This window comes from Pseudorca crassidens, chromosome 15, assembly GCF_039906515.1.
Source record: "Pseudorca crassidens isolate mPseCra1 chromosome 15, mPseCra1.hap1, whole genome shotgun sequence".
Classification (NCBI taxonomy): domain Eukaryota; kingdom Metazoa; phylum Chordata; class Mammalia; order Artiodactyla; family Delphinidae; genus Pseudorca; species Pseudorca crassidens.
Window position 1 is genome coordinate 68,227,458 of NC_090310.1, and position 23,120 is coordinate 68,250,577.

A 23,120-nucleotide genomic window follows, 5' to 3' on the forward strand; every position below is an offset into this window, starting at 1 on the left:
CCTTGCCTCAGGTATGTCTTCCTGAGGATGGAGTGTACCACTGCTGTGACCACTGCTAGGTCCTGTTTGAGGGGTGTGTGGAGAAACCTGGATGTGCAGGTTGGAGTCTCCATCTGTGTATGCATGAGGCCCTGGTGGTGTAGACGGAGCCGGGCAAGGGAAGAGAAGGGAGGCCTTACACCACATTCTAGGAAGAAACTCTGGAGAGTCCAGGAATTCTAAATCCAAACGTGGTTTCTCAGGTCAATATGAAGGTATATTTGTCCAGGTAGGAGGATAGAACGTTTCTATTTAACAGTTTGTTAGCTGGATTTACAAAAAGTATGTAGATATATGGTATGTGGGCCTTGGTTTGACTCTTGTCCTGGGCCCCGCAAATGTCATGGGGTTAATCATATTACTTCTGGGAGAAACGTGGAACTTGAGGGGGAAAAAGAGAGAGAGTGTGTCATGGGCTGAACTGTGTCCCGCAAAATTCATATACTAAAGCCCCAAACCCCACCCCACCCCCTGTACCTAAGAATGTGACTCTATTTGGAGATGGGGCCTTTTAATGTGTCGATGAACTTAAAATTAGGCTGGGCCCTAATCAAACTGACTGGTATCCTTCTAAGAAGAGGAAACTTGGACACACAAAGAGACACCAGAGGCTCATGTACAGAGGGGCGAACGTGTAAAGAGGGGAACTGTCTGCACCCCAAGGAGAGAGGCCTCAGAGGAAACCAACTGTGTGGGCACCTTGAGTTTGGACTTCCAGCCTCAGAACTATAAGAAAATAAATGTCTATTGTTTAAGCCACACCCAGTCTGTGGTCTTCTGTTCTGGCAGCCTGAGCTGACTTTAACTTTTTACTCTATCTTTTTCTTCTTCTTTGACTTTTATTTCTAATGCCTATGTATCCGTGCATTATTTATGTAATTAAAAAATACATATTAAAATGTTCTCTTATCGTGCTTGTCTTTCATTTCTCATCCTAATTATGTGTTCTCTGTATGTGGTCTTTTTCCTGATTAGGCTGGCTAATGGCTTCTCTATTTTACTGTGTAGGGTTTTTTCCACAATGAATCAACTCTTCCATTTACCAATTCTACCTTTGTTTCATACTTTAATTCATTAATTTCTGCTTATCTTCGTTCTGCCCTTCTTTCCTTAGATGTTTTTTTTTTTTTTTTTTTTTTTTTGCGGTACGTGGGCCTCTCACTGTTGTGGCCTCTCCCACTGCAGAGCACAGGCTCCAGACGCGCAGGCTCAGCGGCCATGGCTCACGGGCCCAGCCGCTCCACGGCATGTGGGATCTTCCCGGACCGGGGCACGAACCCGCATCCGCTGCATCGGCAGGCGGACTCTCAACCACTGCTCCACCAGGGAAGCCGTTTCCTTAGATGTATTTTGTTGCTCATTTTGTATCTTCCAGCTTTGAATGCTTAATTCATTTATATTTGTCTTTCTTTTTTCTTTTTCAGAAATATAAGTGTTTAAGAAGAAATTTCCCTCTCATAATGTTTTTTTATTTTATTTTATTTACTTTTGTCTGCGTTGGGTCTCCATTGCTGTGCGTGGGCTTTCTCTAGTTGCAGCGAGCAGGGGCTACTCTTTGTTCCAGTGTGTGGGCTTCTCATTGCGGTGGCTTCTCTTGTTGCAGAGAACCGGCTCTAGGCGCGCGGGCCTCAGTAGCTGCGGCTCAAGGGCTCTAGAGCGCAGGCTCAGTAGCTGTGGCACACGGGCTTAGTTGCTCTGTGGCATGTGGGATCTTCCAGACCAGGGATCAAACCCATGTCCCCTGCATTGGCAAGCGGATTCTTATGCACTGGGCCACCAAGGAAGTCCCTCCCATGATGGTTTTAGCTGTATCTCATTGTTTTAGACATAGTGTTTTCATCTTTGTTTTCCAATCTTGTTTGAACTTACAATTCTGACTTTCTTTTGTTCTCAAATGGAGTTTTAAAATTTGAGGAGGGGGTGCAACTAGAGATTATCATACAAAGTGAAGTAAGTCAGAAAGAGAAAGACAAAACTTATATGATATCACCTATATGTGGAATCTAAAGTATGACACCAATGAACTTATCTATGAAACTGAAACAGAATCATGGACATAGAGAACAGACTGGTGGTTGCCAAGGGAAGGGGGTTGGGGGAGGGATGGAGTGGGAGGTTAGGATTAGGAGATAAGCTTTTATATAGAGAATGGATAAACAACAAGGTCCTACTGTATAGCACAGAGAACTATAGTCAATATCCTATGTTAAACCATAATGGAAAAGAATATTTTTAAAAAGAATGTATACATGTGTATAACTGAATCATTTTGTTGTATAGCAGTAATTAACACAACACTGTAAATCAACTATACTTTGATTTTAAAATGAGTAAATAAATTTTGAGGAGGGTTTTTAAAAATATTTTATTTATTTATTTATTTATTTGGTTGCACTGGGTCTTAGTTGCGGCATGCGGGCCCCTTAGTTGCAGCTCCCTGGCTCCTTCGTTGTGGCATGCAAACCCTTAGCTGCCGCACGCATGTGGGATCTACTTCCCTGACCAGCGATCGAACCCAGACCTCCTGCATTGGGAGTGCAGAGTCTTAACCACTGCACCACCAGGGAAGTCCTGACGAGGGGGTTTAATTTTTCCATATGGTTGGGTTTTTGTCTCATTTCTACTTTTTAATTTCTGGTTTTATTACTTGGTGGTCAAAGAAGTCTCTACTATTTCTACTTGGGGGAAAATTACTGATATTTTCTTTATAGCCATGGTCAAGTTTTGTAACTATTCTCACGGGTGTTTCAATGGGAGACATATTCGCTGTTTACATATCCATTTGTTTGCACGATGCCGTATTATCACTAATATCAACCTGATTCATTATTTGATTTGGATCCTCTGTATCCCTTTGTGACCTGTGGCTCTTGGTAAAGCCCTTTAGCCAGTGTGGTTGAGCTGATTCATCTCTGTTCAGCTGGCATTGTACAAGGGTGATATCAGAGTGTGATTCTCACCTCTCTCTCCTCACCTTGCCCTTAGCTTGTTGGCTTGATATAGGAGCCCAGCTCGGAGAATTACAAGGGTGGTAAAGTTACAGGGTCATCCTTACAGCCCTGGTTCCCATCAACCCGGGGCTTGAAGACAGTCGCAAGGTGTGACCTTCCCTAACACTCTTGAGTCCTCTTTTGCTCTGAGTTCTCATCTTTCCAGGTAAAGATGTTGGCCAGACCCTTCCAGACCCTCTTACTTACTTTTAGGAAATCTGTACCTACTTAATATCCAGGAGATAGGCAGGGACTCTCCATGTCTTCCTTAAATGTGTTAGAGATATCTCTGTGCGTCTGGAAGGTACTCTTGCCAATTTGCTCAACTCTGCCACATTCATTTCAGATGACACGTGCTTCTGTTACTTGCTCCATCAATTTGTCTCTGCTGCTGCTGTTGTTCACCTGAAAGGTGCTGGAGAGGGTCAGTGGGGCTTTCACTCTGCCACCTTTTCCTCCTTATACCCATCAAAGCCAATTGCTTCTGTCTCTTGCCACGTTCTATGAAAGCCAATAGCTGGATCCTCACTAAATTGAGAGACTGTGTGCTGAAGTGTCTGACTCAAAATAAAAGCTATTAACTTTATGGATCCTTGGGGACAACTCAAAGGTCATTCTGAAACTAGAGTTCAGTGGGAAGCCCATGTGCTTGCTGATGAGGACAGACAAGGCATGTTAAGATGCCTTTGAGAGAGAGCACAATGGCTTCAATCATATGTCTTGAGGACAGAGAGATTCTCTCTATTGTGTCTCTCACAGGCAATTCGAAGTGGCTTCTAGATAAGCAGAAACGAGGCTGCTCTGGTTTAATAATATTCCTCTTATTTTCCTGAGCAATACCAAGGAGTCAGTTGAGCTGTCTATAAACACAGTATTCTCAAATTATTTTTGCTTTTTCTTTACTATTTTACCTTTCTCTTTCTCCTTCCCATTTTGTTCTTTTTTCTTTCTTCTCCTGCTCCTGTAATAAATTTGAAAGCATCAGTGTTTCTAATGTCCAGGAAGTATTTTTATGACTCTTTTTCTTTGCTTTAGAACTTATTGGCTCTTTCTTTAACCATAATTCTCACCTCCTCATAGTATTTTACAAAACAGGAAATTTCTATTTACTGTAACTGGCAATTATTATATAAACATTCTTCATGTGTATTGGTCAGGTTTCAGCATGTTGTGCTGCAGAACAAACAACCCCAAGATCTTAGTGGCTGACCACCACAGTGGTTTATTTCTCACTCACGTGACATGTCAGTTGCAGCTCTGTGCCAAGTCCTCTTCATTCTGGATCCAGGATGCAGGAAGAAAGGGAAGATCCAAGTGCAAAAGGGACAAACTAGCCAAATCGAATCCCTTTGAGAGGGCTTTTCCAGGAGCCCACCCTTTCCGGGTTCAGGTGGGTCACTCAGCAGCCTCCTACAGAGCAGGCAGCTGCTCCAGCACCTGTTCCTAGTCTACAGCAGCCAGAAGCCCTGAAAGGCCGGTAGCTTCCTCCAGCACCCCCACCGCTGGCAATTTTGTATTCAAGTGCTTCCATTGAGATACCTCCGTGGTATCAGGATAGCTTTCCCTTGTATGATAGAGCGCAGTTTTCTGGCAAGTTCCACTAGGGCAGACCTCAGTAACTTCTCTGCTGTTCAGTGAACCATAGCTGTGCCCAAACCAACAAAGTCTGGACCTCAGCACTGGGGGGAGGGCATAGGGGAGGGAAAGCTCTTTCTCAGCCCTGAGAGTCATGACTGCTCCTTATATCTGCTACTTCACCTGTATTCTTCAGAGTTCTCTTTACCTCTTACTAGCCAACCCCTCATTACTTCAATCCTCTGTTATAGTCAAGAATTCTTTATATTACACCTTCTCTATTCAAATTACCATGTGGTTTTTCTCTCCTGATTGAATCCAGACTAATACACCAGCCCAGCTTTGTTGGCTCACATCTCATTAGCCAGGACTAGCTGCCAGTGCTGGGAAATGTAGCTCTTTAGCTGGGCAGGTGGCCACTTCAACTAATCCAGGGTTCTGCTAACAACAAAGAAGGGGAGTTGGGGTCTTGCATAAACAATGTGCGGCTTTGACCTCAACAGAAGTGCATATTGATAAGGATGCCTTCCAGATCTCCAGTCAAACTCTCTGCTTTCTAGGACATTTCCCTTGACCACACCCATTGGAGAAAATCCCCACCTTCCCACATCTCCAGGTGAACATTCTTACCTGTCCACGTCTCCAGGCTCATTTCACACCATCCTCCCCGATACCATGGATCCCTTCCCTTGAAAATCCCCTCAGTCCTCTTAGAAAAGGATTAAATAAGCGGAAACAAATTCAACAAGTATGATTTGCTCTATTATGAGCATTACACAGACTGAATGTCCCACAGTGTCCCCCTGAAACAGGTGGGAAGGGGGCAAGGCACAACCTTTAAAAGAATGACATAGCCTCTGGATGTGACATAAACTGGTTAGAACCAACTAGGTCCAAGATGGCAGAAGATTCGACTTCCAGTATACCTTGAGCTTCATTTTATGCTCACTGTAATACATTAGCATATGCTAAATGACACCAGGGCCATGACAGTTCTGAGACTAACCATAAAAGGCCAAAAAGTGGGCGATGCCCCAATTCCTGGAAATCTCCACCCCTTCTCCAAGATAGTTGGAATAATCCTCCCACTCATTAGCCTACGAAATTACCCAGACCATAAAAACTAACCGCCCATATTTCAGGGCCTCTCGCCTTCTGAGATGGCCCACGCTCTGTCCGTGGAGGATGTTTCTCCCAGGGCCACTCTCGCCTTTCGAGACACACCATACTCAATCTATGGAATGTGTATCCCTCTAAGTAAATCCACTTTTTACCTATTGCTTTGTCTCTTATTGAATTGCTGAGACATAAAGACCCTGAACTTCAGTAGGTCCTGAGACCAGATATGTGATTTTAATTAAAAGACAGTGGATTCAAGTCCCCGTCTGGGTTTTGGCCAGGTTTGAGTCCCGGCCCATGGGTTCAAATCCCAATCTGAGTTGTGCGGTTTCACCCCCAGTCTTTGAAAGTCCCCCAGTCCCTCCAGCCTCTCAGAGTCTCTAGACAGCCTGCCCACTGGCCCTCTATGTGCTGTGACCCATGTCGTGTCTGCCTCCCTAATCAGTTGAAGCCCCCTTAACAGTGGGACTGACCCAGTGTCTGTCCCTTGCAGCTCCCTGCCCAGTCACCCTGGCCCCCAAGGCAGGGAAGGGCATCCCCTCCTTTCTCAGGATGCTCCCCAAGCTCTCAGAGCCTGGGCCAGAGACACAGACATTATTGCTCCCCGTCTGCAACTCTGACTCAAGCACAAGTTCCAGCCAAGACGGAAACAGGAGGTAGTGATGGGAACTTGCTGTGTGACTGTGGGAAGGTTAACAATCTCCTTCTCAGGGGTAGCTGTGAAAGTTAAATGAGAAGGTGAGAGTCTTGCTAGTCACACACTAAGTTCTCAGTAAATGCTAGTTGGGGTATTATGATTTTACATTTTACAGTTGCTTGGCTAGCTCTTCAGAAAGAGGGGTCTCTCACCTCGAGGAGTTTAGGAACCTCCAAGGGAGTTCTGACCACTTTGAGGTCCTGGGGCATCAAGAGAAGTCACTCTAGGGCTTCCCTGGTGGCGCAGTGGTTGAGAGTCCGCCTGCCGATGCAGGGGATCCGGGTTCGTGCCCTGGTCCAGGAAGATCCCACATGCCGCGGAGCGGCTGGGCCCGTGAGCCATGGCCGCTGAGCCTGCGCGTCCGGAGCCTGTGCTCCGCAACAGGAGAGGCCACAGCAGTGAGAGGCCCGCGTACCGCAAAAAAAAAAAAAAAAAAAAGAGAAGTCACTCCGAAGGGACAGGAGGGGAGAGCAGCTTAAGCAGCCAAGCTCTCCTGGTGGATGTTAACTTGAATTCACAGGAAGTTTCACAGGGAGATCTTTCCAGAAATGCAGAAGCTGCATTGAAAGTGCACACTGCACCGCCATCTACTGGCCATGTCTTGGAAGGAACGTAGACAAGTAGACAACTGGTCACACTGCTGCTGGTTAATCAAGTAGATTCCTGGCCCACACTCTCAGGGGTACTGGGGTGTCTGCATGTTTATCGAGTCCTTCAGTGGATTCTTGTGCAGGTGGTCCAGTGCCCCCCAGCTCTTCCCATGAGGGGACCCTATTTTAAGGCATGAACAAAAATATTCACAATGATGTGATGCACTGAAATGCACTCTGGCCCAAAACACAACCTGAATCTAATTATGAAGAAACATCAGACAAACCTAAAGAGAGTGACTGGCCTATATATACTCTTCAAAAATGTCAAGGTCATGAGAGACAAGAAGACTGGGAAACTGTTACCAGGAGACTGTTACAAGGAGACTAAAGAGAAAGGAAAACTGATGTAATATATGATCCAAGATTTTCATTCGTTATGTAGGATGTTATGGGACAGTTGACAAAATCTGAATATAGTCTGCTGAAAATAGTATTGTATAAGTGTCAGTTTCATGATTTTAATCATTGTACTATGACTATATAAGAGAATGTCCTTGCTTTTAGGGAATACACACTTAAGTGTTTAGGGGTAAAAGGCCAACAGGTTTGCATCTGACTTGCAAACAGTTCAGGAGGGAAATTTATGTATATATATGTATAATATTGATGAAGCGTGTTCAGGAATTCTTTGTACACTTTTTGCAACTTTTTTAGCAGTCTGAAATTACACTAAAATAAGAAAAAAATTTTTCACAGCCCTACTGAGAAAATAGTGACATAATGCCACCATAAATCAGTTACACATTAAAACCTCACCTTTTTACAGAGCACTTAGTAGGTGCTGGACATGTGCTTTTCATGGTTTATCTCATTAAATGCTCACAGCAATCCTATAAGAGAAATGCTACTATTACCTTCCAATTTTCACATGAAGAAAGCTTCACCTCAGAGAGGTGAGGTAATCTGCCCAATATCACACAGACTGTAGGTGATAGAACTGGGATGGGCTCTGTCAATCCAGAGTCGTAAGAATCCAACTAGCAGCACGTAGGGTCCACAACACTAGAAGACACGGTTCTCATTATTGAAAGGACTGGGGACCACTCCTGCAGTTGCCAGATTGAACTCTACCATATCCTCCAAACATACCTGGGCCTTGACTCTGCCTCTGTGCAGACCATTGCTCCTGACCGGCTTTTTTGCTGTCTTTAGTGTCCCTCCCCTACATCCTCTTCTGGGCTGAGAAACCTCTTCCCCCATAGCTCCTTCCCAAGCACTGTACCTAGGAGGGACCTGTCCCTGCTGTGCAGTCCCACAGCCCTATACTTGTCCTTCTCTCAGAGAATATCCTATTCTCCATCTCCCGCTATAATCCTTTGGCAGAGGCAGAAGAGGGAAGCTATTGCTGGCTCCAGCTCTGCACTCAGACAGACCTGGATTTGAAACTTGGCTCTGCCGTTTACTGGCTGTGTGATCTTGGGCAAGTCACTTCACCTCTCTGAGCATCTTATAAGTAAAACAGAGCTATGATAACCCAACTCATTATAAAGAGAAAGAAAGATGAGCTATATAAGACATTTCCTATAATATCTGGCAAGCAGCAAGTACTTAAAAATGTTAATTACTATTCCTGTGTCCTACCTCCATAATGACTGTTTTAAATTTTTTCAGATAAATTAGTTATAAGCTTGTGACAAAGTTTTACTTTGATCATGCCACAAAGCCAAGTCAGAGTTCCCTTTTGTTAAGGACATTTCCCAGGAAAACAGAATGGTTGGATAAGCATTATTAAACTTGTATCTTGAATACAAGATAAATGTCTGATAATCAGCTGAGTGTTTGGGTAGCTGATTTCTCCAAGGAGGTTTTAATCTTGTTAGAGTTTATCAGAAAATTGCTTAAACATTTATCAAGAATGCTAATTTCCTCCCAGAAGGAGATTGTGAATTGCATCAAGCAAGAGAGTTCTATACCAGATCGTGATGGGAACACTCTGCTCTTAATCAAACTCATAATAATCAAGGCTGACATTTCGTGGGGGTTCACTATACACCCAGCATGGAGCTGTGTCACAGGCCTAGCCTTGAAGCAGATCCTGGATGTATTTTGTCACTGTGCCCTGTTCTGACTTAGTTCAGAGTCAGACTATGCAGGAGGCTACAAAATGCTGGTGGAATGTGTGAACGGGAGCAGCGGCCATCACGTCCCAGGACTTTGCATGATGTGGGACACACACCCTCTCCTGTCCTGCACACCACCAAGATGGAAACAAACAGGTTTCTGAGAGTAGAGACCGTCCACTGTTCCCCCAATATAATGGGATGTAAGTACATGACTTGGTTAGGCTTTCTGGTTCAATACTGTCAAGAAAGTCCTTTACCAGCTAGATGACAAAGTGCTTAATTCTGGCCACAGAGCCTGGCAGAGAGACCAAAGGCTCATTACCAAGCATGGATGCCTTTCCTCTGGCAGACAATAAGGAGTTGGATCCAAGCTGCTCATTAGTTTCTTTAGGGATTTGTTGGACATCTTGCTACTACGTGAACAAACAGATGGACTTGGCTGTTGGCCACAAGGATATTTAAGAAGGAACGGATCTGCCTACCCATTGTGAGAAGCAAAACACTGTGTCTGAAGGGGGTGCACTGCCTCCCATATGGTTTGGGGATGAAGTCAGTGGTCTTCAAAGTGGGGTCCCCTGACCGGCAGCATCAGTATCACCTGGGAATTTGTTAGAAATGCGAAGTCTTGGTCCCCACCCCAAACTCACTGAATCAGAAACTCTGAGGTGGGATCCAGCACTCTGTGCTTTAACAAGCCTTCTAGGTGATTTGGATGCACATTCAAGTTTGAGTTAAATTGGGCTAAGTTGTAATACGTTTTCCTCTTTCTGTCTTCTCTGGCTTCCCCACATCTTCTCTTCCTCCCCATCATCTCCCATCTTTCTCCTCTACAAACCAACACCTTCTCGTAATCTCCTGGGATTGAATATAAGTACTCAGCTGGGTTGTGAGACCATCCGTGGATCACCAAGAAAGACGGAAGATTATCAAACTCCAGAAAATGGTCACATTCTCCCAGCTGAACGTTTGAGAACAGGCCTGCCTGGATGAGCTAGAAGACACCTTGATGGCATCTGAGGCCACAGCACCACATGCTTCTGAGGCAGAAACAAGATCAGGCCAGAGTTTGGGGTCTGTGCTGTCCTGGAGCCAGCCATGGCTGCTCAGAGCAAAATAGCTCAGGGAAAGAACGGCAACTGGGAGAAGAGGTGAAGAAATGGCTGCAGGTGACCACAAAGAGGCCTGGCACAATGGAGCCATGCAGAGGAAAATGCAGCAGCGACAGGATGGATCTATGGAAACACACCAGCATGTACTGGGCTCTTGAATGGATTTCCTGCAGGTCTGGGAGCTGATATTCAGTGGATGTTCAAGGAAAGGGTGACTCCTGAAGGCTGGAGAACTTGGGACACTCATGTGACACCTACAAAAAGAAGGCACAGTCAACTGATCCTTTCAATAAACATTTGCAATTCACCATGGCATATGCTGAATTTTAGGCAGAGGGCAGATCTGGTACCTCACTCTGGTACTGTGGTCCCTTCTAGCAAGTTCTCCATCCAGCTCCACAGCCATCTCTAGGTCTACTTAGACCACTTAGGATCCCAGGCAGCTCAGGGAAACTAAATTTCAAAGCCTCCTGCTATGGACAGAGTTATGTAACCCCAAAATTCGTATGTTGAAGCCTAACCCCCAGTGCGCTGGTATTTGGAGTAAGGAACTAATTAAGGTTAAATGAAGTCATAAGAGGGAAGCCCTAATCTGGTAAAATGAGTGTCCTTATAAGAGACACCAGGCATATATACAATGGAATATTACTAAGCCATAAAAAAGAATGAACTTTTGCCATTTGCAACATCATGGATGGACCTGGAGGGTATTATGCTAAGTGAAATAAGTTAGATAGAGAAAGTCAAATACTGTATGTTATCACTTATATGTGAAACCTAAAATACAAAACAGGTGAATGAATACAATAACAACAAAAAGAGACACCAGGGAGGCCACTCTCTGTCTCTCTCTGTCTCTGCTATGTGAGGACATGGTGAGAAGGCGGCCATCTGCAAGTCAGGAAGAGAGACCCCACGGGAAACCAAATTGGCTGGCACAATAATCTTAGACTTCCTGGCCTCCAGAACTGTGAGAAAATAAATTATTTTATTTAAGCCACCCAGTCTATGGTATTTTGTTTTGACAGCCCAAGATAATGAAGATAGTTCCCTCTGCCTGACCTCACCAGGCTGTCCAGTTGTCCTGGATATACTACAGGGTAGGACAGGGGATAGTTCAAGAAGTGGCTTCTTTCAGATTGCTAAATGGGAAGCAGAGTAAATGATTTCCCTCCTGTCCTCAGCGTTCCCTCTAATGCACCTTTCCCCCTGCAAGCCAAAGTCCACAGAAGAGACACCTTGGACCCCTCAGCCCTCTGTCCAGGATCCAGTCTCCCTCACCAGTGGGCCAACACTAGCCTTGGGACATCCCAGATACTGCAGCCAGTTGTATCAGGAACTGGCCCCACCACCAACAGGCTGACACTAAATCTGAGACCCACAGCCCCACAGTCACCCACTCCAGAACCCAGCCCTGCCCACCAGTGAGCCAGCACTAGCTCCAGAACCACCCCAGGATCACATAGCCAGCAGCCCCACGACCCAGCCCTGCCAGCCAACCAGTGGCTGGCAGCCTCTACACAAGGTAGGGCCTGACAACAAACGAGACCAAGTGCCAGCCACACCTACCAGATGGCCCACAGCAGTCAGTCTGCCACAACACTCAGCCCAAAGAGTGGGCACCCCTAGAGCATATAGCTCTGGTGACCAGAGAGAGGAGTGTGCTGCTGAGATACATAAGACGTCTCCTACAAAAGGCCACTTCTCCAAGGATGGGAAATGTAAACAACCTACCAGATACACAGAAATAAAAAGAGCAAATTAGGCAAAATGAGGTGACAGAGGAATATCTTCCAAATGAAAGATCAAGATAAAACCCCAGCAGAAGAACTAAGTGAAGCTGAGATAGGCAATCTACCCCACAGAGAGTTCAAGGTAATGATCATAAAAATGTTCAAAGAAGTTGGGAGAATATTGGATGAACAGAGTGAGAAGTTAGAATTTTTTTTTTTTTTTTTTTTCGGTACGCGGGCCTCTAACTGTTGTGGCCTCTCCCATTGCGGAGCACAGGCTCCGGACGCGCAGGCTCAGCGGCCATGGCTCACAGGCCCAGCCCCTCCGCGGCATGTGGGATCTTCCCGGACCGGGGCACGAACCCGTGTCCCCTGCATCGGCAGGCGGACTCTCAATCACCGTGCCACCAGGGAAGCCCGAGAAGTTAGAATTTTTTAACAAGGTTAGAAAATATAAAGAAGAACCAGAGATGAAGAATACAATAATTGAAATGAAAAATACCTAGAAGGAATTTCTAGAAAATTTCCTAGGAGGAGTCAACAGTAGACTAAATAATACAGAGGAATTGATCAGCAAGCTGGAAGACAGATTAGTGGAAACCAATGAAGCTGAAAGAAAAAAGAATAAAGATTAAAAAGAAATAAGGACAGTTTAAGAGATCTCTGAGACATCAAGCATATTAATATTCACATTATAGGGGTCCCAGAAGAAGAGAGAGAGAAAGGGGCAGAGAACATATTTGAAGATATAATAGCTGAAAATTTCCCTAACCTGGGAAAGGAAACTGACATCCAGGTCCAGGAAGCACATAGAGTCCCAAACAGGATCAACACTAAGAGGACCACACCAAGACACATTGTAATTAAAATGGAAAAAAATTAAAGGGAGAATACTTGAAGCAGCAAGAGAAAAACAACTAGTTACATACAGGGGAACTCCAATAAGAATACCAGCTGACTTTTCAGCAGAAACTCTGCATGCCAGAAGGGAATGGCATGATATATTCAAAGTGATAAAAGGGGAAAGCCTACAACCAAAAATACTCTACCCAGCAAGGCTCTTTTCATTCAGACTTGATGGAGAGATCAAAAGTTTTACAGGCAGGCTGGGCTTCCCTGGTGACGCAGTGGTTAAGAATCCGCCTGCCAATGCAGGGGACGTGGGTTTGAGCCCTGGTCCGGGAAGATCCCACGTGCCACAGAACAACTAGGCCTGTGAACCACAACTACTGAGCCTGCGTGTCTGGAGCCTGTGCTCGGCAACTAGAGAGGCCGCGATAGTGAGAGGCCCGCGCACCGCGATGAAGAGTGGCCCACTTGCCGCAACTAGAGAAAGCCCTCACACAGAAACGAGGACCCAACACAGCCAAAAATAAATATAAAAATAAATTAATTAACTTTAAAAGAAAAGACCTAAAGAAGAAATACATGGTGAATATCTTTAAAAAAAATAGTTTTACAAGCAGGCAAAAGCTAAGAGTTCAGCACCACCAAACCAACCTTATGAGAAATGTTAAAGGGACTTCTCTAAGTGAAAAAGGAAGGGCCACAACTAGAAACAAGAAAATTACAATGGGAAAAAATCTCATTGATAAAGGCAAATACACAATAAAGGTAAATTAGCAGTGTGTAAAGCTACTGTGAAGTTTGAAAGACGAAAGTAGTAAAATCATCTATGACTGCAATAAGTAGTTAAGCGATACACACAAAAAAAGATGTAAAATATGATGTTGAAAACAGTAAATGTGGGGGTGGGGAAAGTAAAAATGCAGGGTTGTAAAAATGTATTTGAACTTAAGAGATCAGGAACTCAAAATAATCACATATAGCCGCGGAGCAGCTAGGCCCGTGAGCCATGGCCGCTGAGCCTGCGCATCCAGAGCCTGTGCTCCGCAACGGGAGAGGCCACAACAGTGAGAGGCCCGCGTACCGCAAAAAAAAAAAAAAAAAAAAAAAAAAAAAGCACATATAGATTGCTATATACAGTGGGGGGAATATAGTAAATAACTATGCAGTATCTTTGTATGGTGACATATTGTAACTAGACTTATGGTGGTGATCATTTTGAAATGAATAGAAATACCAAATCACCATGTTGTGTAACAGGAGCTAACATAGTGTTGTAGGTCAGTTATACTTCAAAAACAAACACATAAACAAACTCATAGAAAAAGAGATCAGATTTGTGGTTACCAGAGGCAGAGGGTGAGGAAAGGGGGAACTGAATGAAGGCAGTCAAAAGGTACAAATTCTCCATTATAAGATGAATAAGTACTAGGGATGTCATGTACAACATGATAAATATAATGAACACTGCTGTACAGTATATATGAAAGTTGTTAAGAGAGCAAATTTTAAGAGTTCACATCACAAGAAAAACTTTTTTTCTGTTTTTTTTTTTGGCTGCATTGGGTCTTTGTTGCCACACACGGCTTTCTCTAGTTGCGGCGAGCGTTGACTACTCTTCATTGCAGTGTGCGGGCTTCTCATTGTGATGGCTTCTCTTGTTGCAGAGCACAGGCTCTAGGTGTGTGGGCTTCAGTAGTTGTGGCATGCGGCCTCAGTAGTTGTGGCTCACGGGCTCTAGAGCACAGGCTCAGTGGTTGTGGTGCATGGGCTTAGTTGCTCCGTGGCATGCGGGATCTTCCCAAACCAGAGCTTGAACCTGTGTCCCCTGTGTTGGCAGGCGGATTCTTAACCACTGTGCCACCAGGGAAGTTCCTCTATTTCTTTAATTTTGCATCTATATGAGATAATGAATGTTCACTAAACTTATTGTGATAATCATTTCATGACGTATGGAAGTCAAATCATTCAGCTGTACACTTTATTTACTTTTTTTTTTGCGGTACGCGGGCCTCTCACTGTTGTGGCCTCTACTGTTGCGGAGCACAGGCTCCAGACGTGCAGACTCAGCGGCCATGGATCACGGGCCCAGCCTCTCCGCGGCATGTGGGATCTTCCCAGACCGGGGCACGAACCCGTGTCCCCTCCATCGGCAAGCGGACTCTCAACCACTGTGCCACCAGAGAAGCCCCGGCTGTACACTTTAAACTTATATAGTGCTGTATGTCAATTATACCTCAATAAAACTGGAAGGAAATTAATAATAATAAAACATACATACTACGCAAAGCAATCTACAGACTCAACGCAATTCCTATCAAAATTCCAATGGCATAATTCACAGAAATAGAACAAACAAGTCTAAAATTTATATGGAACCATAAAAAACTCCAAATAGCCAAAGCAATCTTGAGAAATAAGACCACAGCCAGAGGCATCACACATCCTGATTTCAAACTATATTACAAAGCTGTAGTTATCAAAACAGTGTGGTATTGGCATAAAATAAGAAACATAAATGAATGTAACAGAATAGAGAGCCCAGAAGTAAACCCACGTGTATAAGGTCAATTACTTTACAACATAGGAGCCAAGAATACACAATGAGTAAAGAACAGTCTCTTTAATAAATGGTGTTGGGAAAACTGGAAATATACATGCAAAAGAATTAAACTGGACCCCACTCTTATTCCATACACAAAAATTAACTCAAAATGGATTAAAAACTTGAATGTAAAACCTGAAACCAGAAATCTTCTAGAAGAAAACATAGATGGTAACCTTGACATCGGTCTTGGCACTGATTTTCTGGATTTGACATGAAAAGCAGAGGTAACAAAAGCGAAAATATGCAAGTGGGACTACATCAAACTAAAAAGCTTCTGCACAGTGAAGGAAACTGTAAACTAAATGAAAACGCAACCTACTGAATGGGACAAAATATCTGCAAATCATGTACCTGATAAGAGGTTAATAATCAAAATAGATAAAGAACTCATAAATTCAATGGAAAAAAAAAACAATCTGATTTTTAAATAGGCAAAGGATCTAAATTGATGTTTTCCAAAAGAAGACATATAGATGGCCAACAGGTACAGGAAAAGATACTCAACATCACTAATCATCAGGGAAATGCAAATGAAAACCACAATGAGATATCACCTCACACCTGTTGGAATTGTTATCAAATAATATTTAATAATAGCTATTATCAAAAAGACAAGAAATAACAAGTTTCGGCTCGACATGGAGAAAAGGAAACCCTTGTGCATGCCCTGTTGGTGGGAATATAAATTGGTGCAGCCACTATGGAAAACAGCATGGAGTTTCCTCAAAAATTTAAAAATAGAACTACCATATGATTCAGCAATTTCACTTTTGGGTACTTATCCAAAGAAAACAAAACCACTAAATTGAAAAGATATATGCACCATGTTCACTGCAATATTATTTATAAGATATAAAAACAACCTAAGTGTCCATCAAAGGGCGAATGGATAAAGGAAATGTGGTATATATATTCAGCTATAAAAAAGAAGGACACCTTGCCAGTTGTGACAACATGGATGGACCTTGAGGGCATGATGATAAATGAAATAAGTCAGACAGAGAAAGACAAATACTGTATGATCTCACTTATCTGTGGAATCTAAAGAAAGAACAAGCTCATAGATACAGAGAACAGATCGGTGATTGCCAGAAGTGGCGGGCAGGGAATGGGCAAAATGGGTGAAGAGAGTCGAAAGGTACAAACTTCTAGTTATAAAATAGATAAGTCATGGGGATATAATGTACAGCATGGTAACCCTAGTTAATAATACTGCATTGCATTTTTTTTTTCTGCATTGCATTTTTAAAAAGCAATTATTGTGTTGGCCAAAAAGTTCATTCGGGTTTTTGTATCATCTTACAGAAAGACCCAAACGAACTTTTTGGTCAACCCAATATCTCATACCATTTTCAGGAAGATGACTTAAGTTTCTTTTATGATGGTTGTCAGAGGCATTTTTAAGAAATAACCTAACTTAACTTTCACTTGTGTTCGTGAACTAAGCTGGATTTAGTTTTGCTTGTGTGCTTAAATGGTTTTGTCTGCTCAGGGAATTCTCAAGTCCAGTCTCCATTTTGTATTTAACACTTCTTTGAACCATTGTTTGTAATATGCAGTCCAATCTAAATTTAAATAATACAATGGCAATGAGACACATGGGGAAGTCTGCAGCGTCTGCAGTGGGGCTTCTGGGGAAGTTTTTCATTTCTAAGAAAGAGACACAAGGAAGAAACAGTGTTTCTGTTTTTCCTGTGGGTGCTGTCATGTCAGGATACACCAAAGCAAACTTGATACCCACCAGAGGATGGTAACACATGGCGATGAGCAGGTTCAAGAGAAACACAGGGAAGGAGAGCAAAACCAAAAGCACGCTGTGCCTGCAGCCCAACTTAACACTGCACCTCTTGTCATGACAGATGATAAATTTTCTTATTGCCCAAGCCAGAGGGCATCATGGATTTTGATTCCTTGCTGCCAAAATCCTGATACCCACCCTACTAAAATTTAAGGTCCACAGGGTAGCAGCTCTGCCTGTTTTGTTCATGGCTTTATCCCCAGCATCTAAAATACCACCCAGCACATGATAGATGCTCAATAAATCCTTGGTAAGGAATTAATGGATGAATTTGCTAAGTGGAAATAATGATATCCATTTGAGATAACAGACGTGAAAGTCCTTTGAGAAATGGAAAGCACCAGGCATAACAGCCCATTATTTACTATCACTGTTAACTGAAAAGAGCAGCAGCCACCATTCCCGACAGAGGGGTTGGCCTGAAGCTCTCTGGTCATGCTCAGCATCTACCGCTATCGCCCAGCACCTGCACGGTCCAGTGGGCCTCAAGTATCAGGCCCTCCCTCCCCACCTTCACAATTCTGCCTGAGCCAAAGACCATCTGTACCACTATGTACTATTTCATTAAGTCCGCTTTCCATTAGCACGCTCTTTAAACTCAGTTTCCTCCTAAACAATAACATTCATGAAACCACAGTTTTGACACCCTGGTTATATTTTTTCCTCAAATAGGCTAAAATAATTCTCTATCAAAACTTAAAATATGCATTCAGGAATCATCTAAAGTACATGTTGGCAAACATTTTCTATAAAGGACAGATAATATTTTCAGCATCATGGACTATATCTTCACAACTATTCGATTCTGCTGTTGTAGTGTGAAAGCAGCCATAGGCAATGGGTAAATTCATTAGTGTGACTGTGTCCCAATAACATTTTATTCTCAAAAAGAGATGGTGGGGACTTCCCTGGTGGCACAGAGGTTAAGAATCCGTCTGCCAATGCAAGGGATACGGGTTCGGACCCTGGTCTGGGAAGATCCCACATGCCGCGGAGCAACAAAGCCCCTGTGCCACAATTACTGAGCCTGTGCTCTAGAGCCCGCGAGCCACAGCTACTGAAGCCCACGCACCACAACTACTGAAGCCCGCGCGCCTAGACCCCGTTCTCCAAAAGAATTGAAAGTAGGAGCATAAATGGCTATTTGTACACTGATGTTCATAGCAGCATTATTCACAATAGCCAAAAGGTGGAAACCACACAAATGTCCATCAACAGATGAATGTATAAACAAGATGTGATAGATACAAACAATGGAATATTATTCAGTGAATACAACTGACATATGCTATGTGAGATTTTTGGCAAGGATGGTGAAAGATAATGAACCAACGCCAAACATTATCCTGGAATGCTTGGTTAGTTAGCAAAGAAAGTTACGATTTTTCCTGCAGATTACTGTATCCAATCTACTGCTCTAATCATGGGCTATTTGAAAAAAACTTATTATAAAAACTTTCCAGTCTCCTTGGCCCCTCCTTCTCTGTTTCTGCATCTTTTGGCAGCAATAGGTTCCCCAGTTTCTCATGGGTTTTCCTGACCAAGGTCATTGGACAACCCTGCCTACTTTCCTGGATTTTCAGGGTAGAAGCATGTCCCCTCCAACCACAAACGCCCACTTCACACACACCACACACACACACACACACACACACACACACACACACACTCTTCTCCCACTGGCAGGAGGCATGTCTGCTGTTTTAATGTCAGCAGACATGTAGGTAGATTGACAAACAAGGCTGAGCCTGAGAACGGATCGTTGTCTGGAGGCTGGGAGTGACAGCTGACACACACTTATTTAAACGGATCAGCTGGTCCCCTTGCCTTCTGGACTTCTGCGTTAGCTAGGCCAGCACCACAAGCAGGCAAGTCTTCCTGAAGAAGTACAACACCTGCTGGGCCTCACGCCAGGGCCGGGCCCATCACAGGATACCCTAATAAGCATCATACCTGACAAGCTTAGAAAAAGAATCGATGATGCTTTGGATTATAGGTGACAGACACCCAGCTTGACTGGGTTTATGCAGAATAATAGACTTGATCAGAAAGTTCTTGTAAGCAAAAGCCAACATTGGCGGGAAGATTTTAAAGGCCTGACCAATGTTTCTCATGCATGTCCTGTCTACAACCAAATCCCGACAAAACTGCGGACAGTCTGAAGCCAGAGCCCAGGATCCCTTCAACCTCCTCCAAATGGACTGCATTCAATTGTCCCTTAACAATGGGACATACGTTTTGGTCATTATATGTCTATTCAAGAAAGGATCAAAAATTCCTCTTGTGAGAAAGTCACAGCTTTAACAGTGACCAAAAAAGTTTATGTTGCAACAGGCAAATAAATCTGACTTTACTGTTCCCTTGTGGTCTTTTATCAGATGGGTTTTATCAGACTATTCAAGTTTTCTTTCTCTTTGAGGCAACTTTTTTGGATGTCTTCTAGAAATGTGCTCATTTTGTCAAAGTTAAAATTTTTTTTTTTGGCCGCGCCATGCAGCTTGCGGGATCTTAGTTCCCCGACCAGGGATTGAACCCTGGCCCCAGCAGTGAGAGCACAGAGTCCTCACCACTGGACCGCCAGGGAAGTCCCAAAGTTTAAATTTTTATACGTGAAAAGTAATCTGTATTTTTTTAATCCCAGTTCTGTCCTATGTCCTTTTCCCTTCCTGAAATTATTTTTCTTCATCAGTTTCATGACTTTTCAAAGAACCAACTCTTAGCCATGTTGATTGTTGTTGTATTTTTGCCCTCTGCTTTAGTTTCTGCTCTAATTTTTATTCTCATTACTTCTATTTTTTATTACTTATTAATAAAAATTATTCAGCCTTTCTTCTAATATAAGCACGTGAGGCACAAACTTCTTCAGAATTACTTTAGCTACATCTCACAAGTACTGGTATGTAGAAATTTTCATTATCATTCAGTTCTAAGTAGTTTCTAATTCCCCTCTGGTTTCATCTTTGACGAGTTATTTTTGAACATTTTAAATTTTCCAAATATATGGATTTTTCCAAACCCATTTTTGTTGTTATCGTCCTTAATTATACTGTAGTATGATACAAATAATCTGTATAACTGATTCTTTGGTATTTGTGACTTGTTTTGTAACCTGGAACATAAAAAGTATTTGTAAATGTAGGTGCTTGAGAAAAGCATATATCCTCTAATTTGGGGGTATATGTTTCTAGATATTTATTAACCATTGCATTATACATATCTTAAGTTGTAAAAGGAAGGGAACTATTTTTGCTTTCCTGGAAACTTCAGCATTACAGGCTATACCCTGAAAGCCTCAAGGCCGAAAAAAGACAAAAAAAAATTGAAGAGGAAACTTCAATAAATAATAATAGCTATCAGTTATTGAACACTTTCTGAAGCCACACCCTACACAGGCTTCCACATACAAGTCTGTTTAATCCTTACCTCACCATATTCCTGTGGAGGTGTGGTTCTCATTTCACAAGGGGAAACGGAGGTCAGGTGATGGAAACCCACATTATGTCACCCTGCTGGGTTAGACCCCAGGTCTGTGACTCGGAAGCCAGTGCTCTCACACCCCCTCCGGGCTGATGCCCCCAATTTACCCAATCCCCCCCCATAATCACAGGAATGCAGCGCCAGGCACAGCAGCCCTCTTTGGACTCCTCAAATGACAGCCTTTCTGTAAAGGTGTCCCAGCAACTCCTTTCATGGAACTCAACGCCTTGTTTTCTAGACTGGCGCTGTCTGAACTTCCTGCAGTGACGGGAATATTCTATGTATCTGCACTGTCCAACCCCGCAGCTACTTGTGGCTACTGAGCACTTGAAATGTGGCTGATAAAACTGAAGACCTGAATTTTAAGTTTTATTAAAAGAGCCACAAGTGTCTGGTGGCTTGCCATAATGGACAGCAGTTCTAAGCAAGCTCCAGGAGGCACCCTGTTTTGTTTAAAGCTGCATCCCCAACACCTACAGTGCCCAGCACTGCACGTCCTGTAATGTTTGGTGTGTGGAGACATTATCTATATATTTATTGGTGACCCCTTTTAGGGCACAAACTGTCTTATTCACCATTGTACCCCTATGTCTAGTATGATGTCTGGTTAATCTCCCACCAGCTGCTCCAGTGAGGCCTAGTTTCCCAGCCAAGGTTTGTGCCTTACTGACCTTAAGCCTGGTTCCTGGGTCACCCTGGATGAATGCTCTCCTCAGATCTCCTCAGGCCCTACAGACCTGGGATGGCTCGTGCTTCACACACTGCGGTAGAACAGGGCTAGCATGATGACCAGTGCCCGGGGTCCCCAGGAACACTTGTTCAGGACTGGCCTGTGTCCCGCTGCTGCTGTTCCTGCATGGCAGCAAACATCACGCTCAGTCACAGCTAGCTCCAGTGGACCCAGACTCCTTCTCTTGGCATCTTTCCAGGCAGCTACAACCAGCTGAATAAAGGTGGCAAACAGAAGTCAGAGGACAGTCCTCGGAGTGAGACAGAAAAAGGACTGCCCACTTCTGGAAGCGTCTACCAGGAACTGGCTAGCAGGGCAGAACGTTTCAGCCATGAAGAATGGCTAGCAGGGCAGAACGTTTCAGCCATGAAGAATGGCTAGCAGGGCAGAACGTTTCAGCGATGAAGAATGGTTAGCAGGGCAGAACATTTCAGCCATGAAGAATGGCTAGCAGGGCAGAACGTTTCAGCGATGAAGAATGGCTAGCAGGGCAGAACGTTTCAGCGATGAAGAATGGCTAGCAGGGCAGAACGTTTCAGCGATGAAGAATGCCTGCCCCTGCACAGACCTTCAGGGTGTCAAAGCCACCGGGCAGGCCTGACAGCCTGAATCCTGCCTCAGCTTAGCCAAGGTGGTTTCAATTCCAAATGCAGAAACTGGACAATTAAGTAGAGCCTTTCATCACAGCCTTTGGGACATACTTCCTCATGTAGATGCCTCCATCTATAAAATGGAGATTAAAAAGTTCACATACGTGTCCTCAGTGCAACTGTTGATTTTACCCCAATTATCTCCAAAAGACTGAGTCCACCAATGGCAGCTCCACGTTCACCATTCTCACCTTTACTCAGTAACCTGTCCTCTCAAGTTGACACCATGTATTTTACACCCAGATAAGTTGACCAACTTGTTCCAGTTTGGCCAGGACTTTCCTGGTTTTGGCAATAAAAGTCCCATGTCTGAGAAAGCCCTCAATTCCAGGCAAACTAGGCCAGTTGGTCACACAAGCAGGTACGTACTCATTAGCCAGGCACCCACAGCTTCCCCAAGACATCAGCACCTGTCTCACTCCGGTCCCCATCACCCTTCCCAAGCCCTGGCCTGCCTGTTCCTCGATGCCCTCAACTCTCACAGGTCCTAACCTGAGCCAACCACCAGCGTTTGTTCATGCCCGTCCTAACAGAACACCTCAAACAACAGCCCACGTGCCAAGCCTCAGGAGCAGGACGGAAAGGCTCAGAGTGGAAACAGGATTTGGCCTGTGACCCACTTTCTCCCTGCCCAGCCTCGCTGGCACGTGGCTTGTTACTGACTTAAAACGCAGGTGGGGCGGGTGCATACGGTTTACTGAATGGATGGGTGGAGAGAAAAGTGATGATGATGAGCAGCTGCCAGCTCAAGAGAAAAACTCTTGGTCGCTGAAGTCACGCAGGCATGGCAGAGGGACGGGGAAAGGCCTTCCCTGTCCATGGCGCCCAAGGGCACTGCTGTCGGGACTCAGAGCCAGCTGAAGGGGGCCCCAAGCCCCCAGTCCCAGCGCTTTGCCCTGATTTCTCGTGCTGAGTGAACAGTTCTCCCATGACACTCTGAGCAGGCGGCGGGGAGCTCTTCATGTGTGGACTGCACTCTCCACTCTCTGCCCCGCTGGTGTCCACGAACAAAAGGAATCTACAAGAAAAGACA

At 44.1% G+C, this 23,120-nt stretch overlaps 1 long non-coding RNA gene across 9 annotated transcripts in view; it reads right to left on the reverse strand.

Moving 5' to 3' along the window:
- Positions 1-2,402: 2,402 nt before the first annotated feature.
- Positions 2,403-23,120, reverse strand: part of LOC137207819 (uncharacterized) — a 28,196-nt gene continuing 7,478 nt past the window's right edge. For 6 of the 9 annotated variants that reach the window (XR_010935283.1, XR_010935280.1, XR_010935285.1 and 3 more), the window contains 4 exons: positions 10,596-23,105; positions 10,383-10,499; positions 7,830-7,903; positions 5,345-7,191 (listed from right to left, as the gene is read on the reverse strand). This is a non-coding gene — a long non-coding RNA (uncharacterized lncRNA). Of the gene's footprint in view, positions 3,991-5,344; positions 7,192-7,829; positions 7,904-10,382; positions 10,500-10,595; positions 23,106-23,120 lie in introns of those variants that run through there. The other 3 variants (XR_010935279.1, XR_010935281.1, XR_010935282.1) reach the window with 3 other exon arrangements.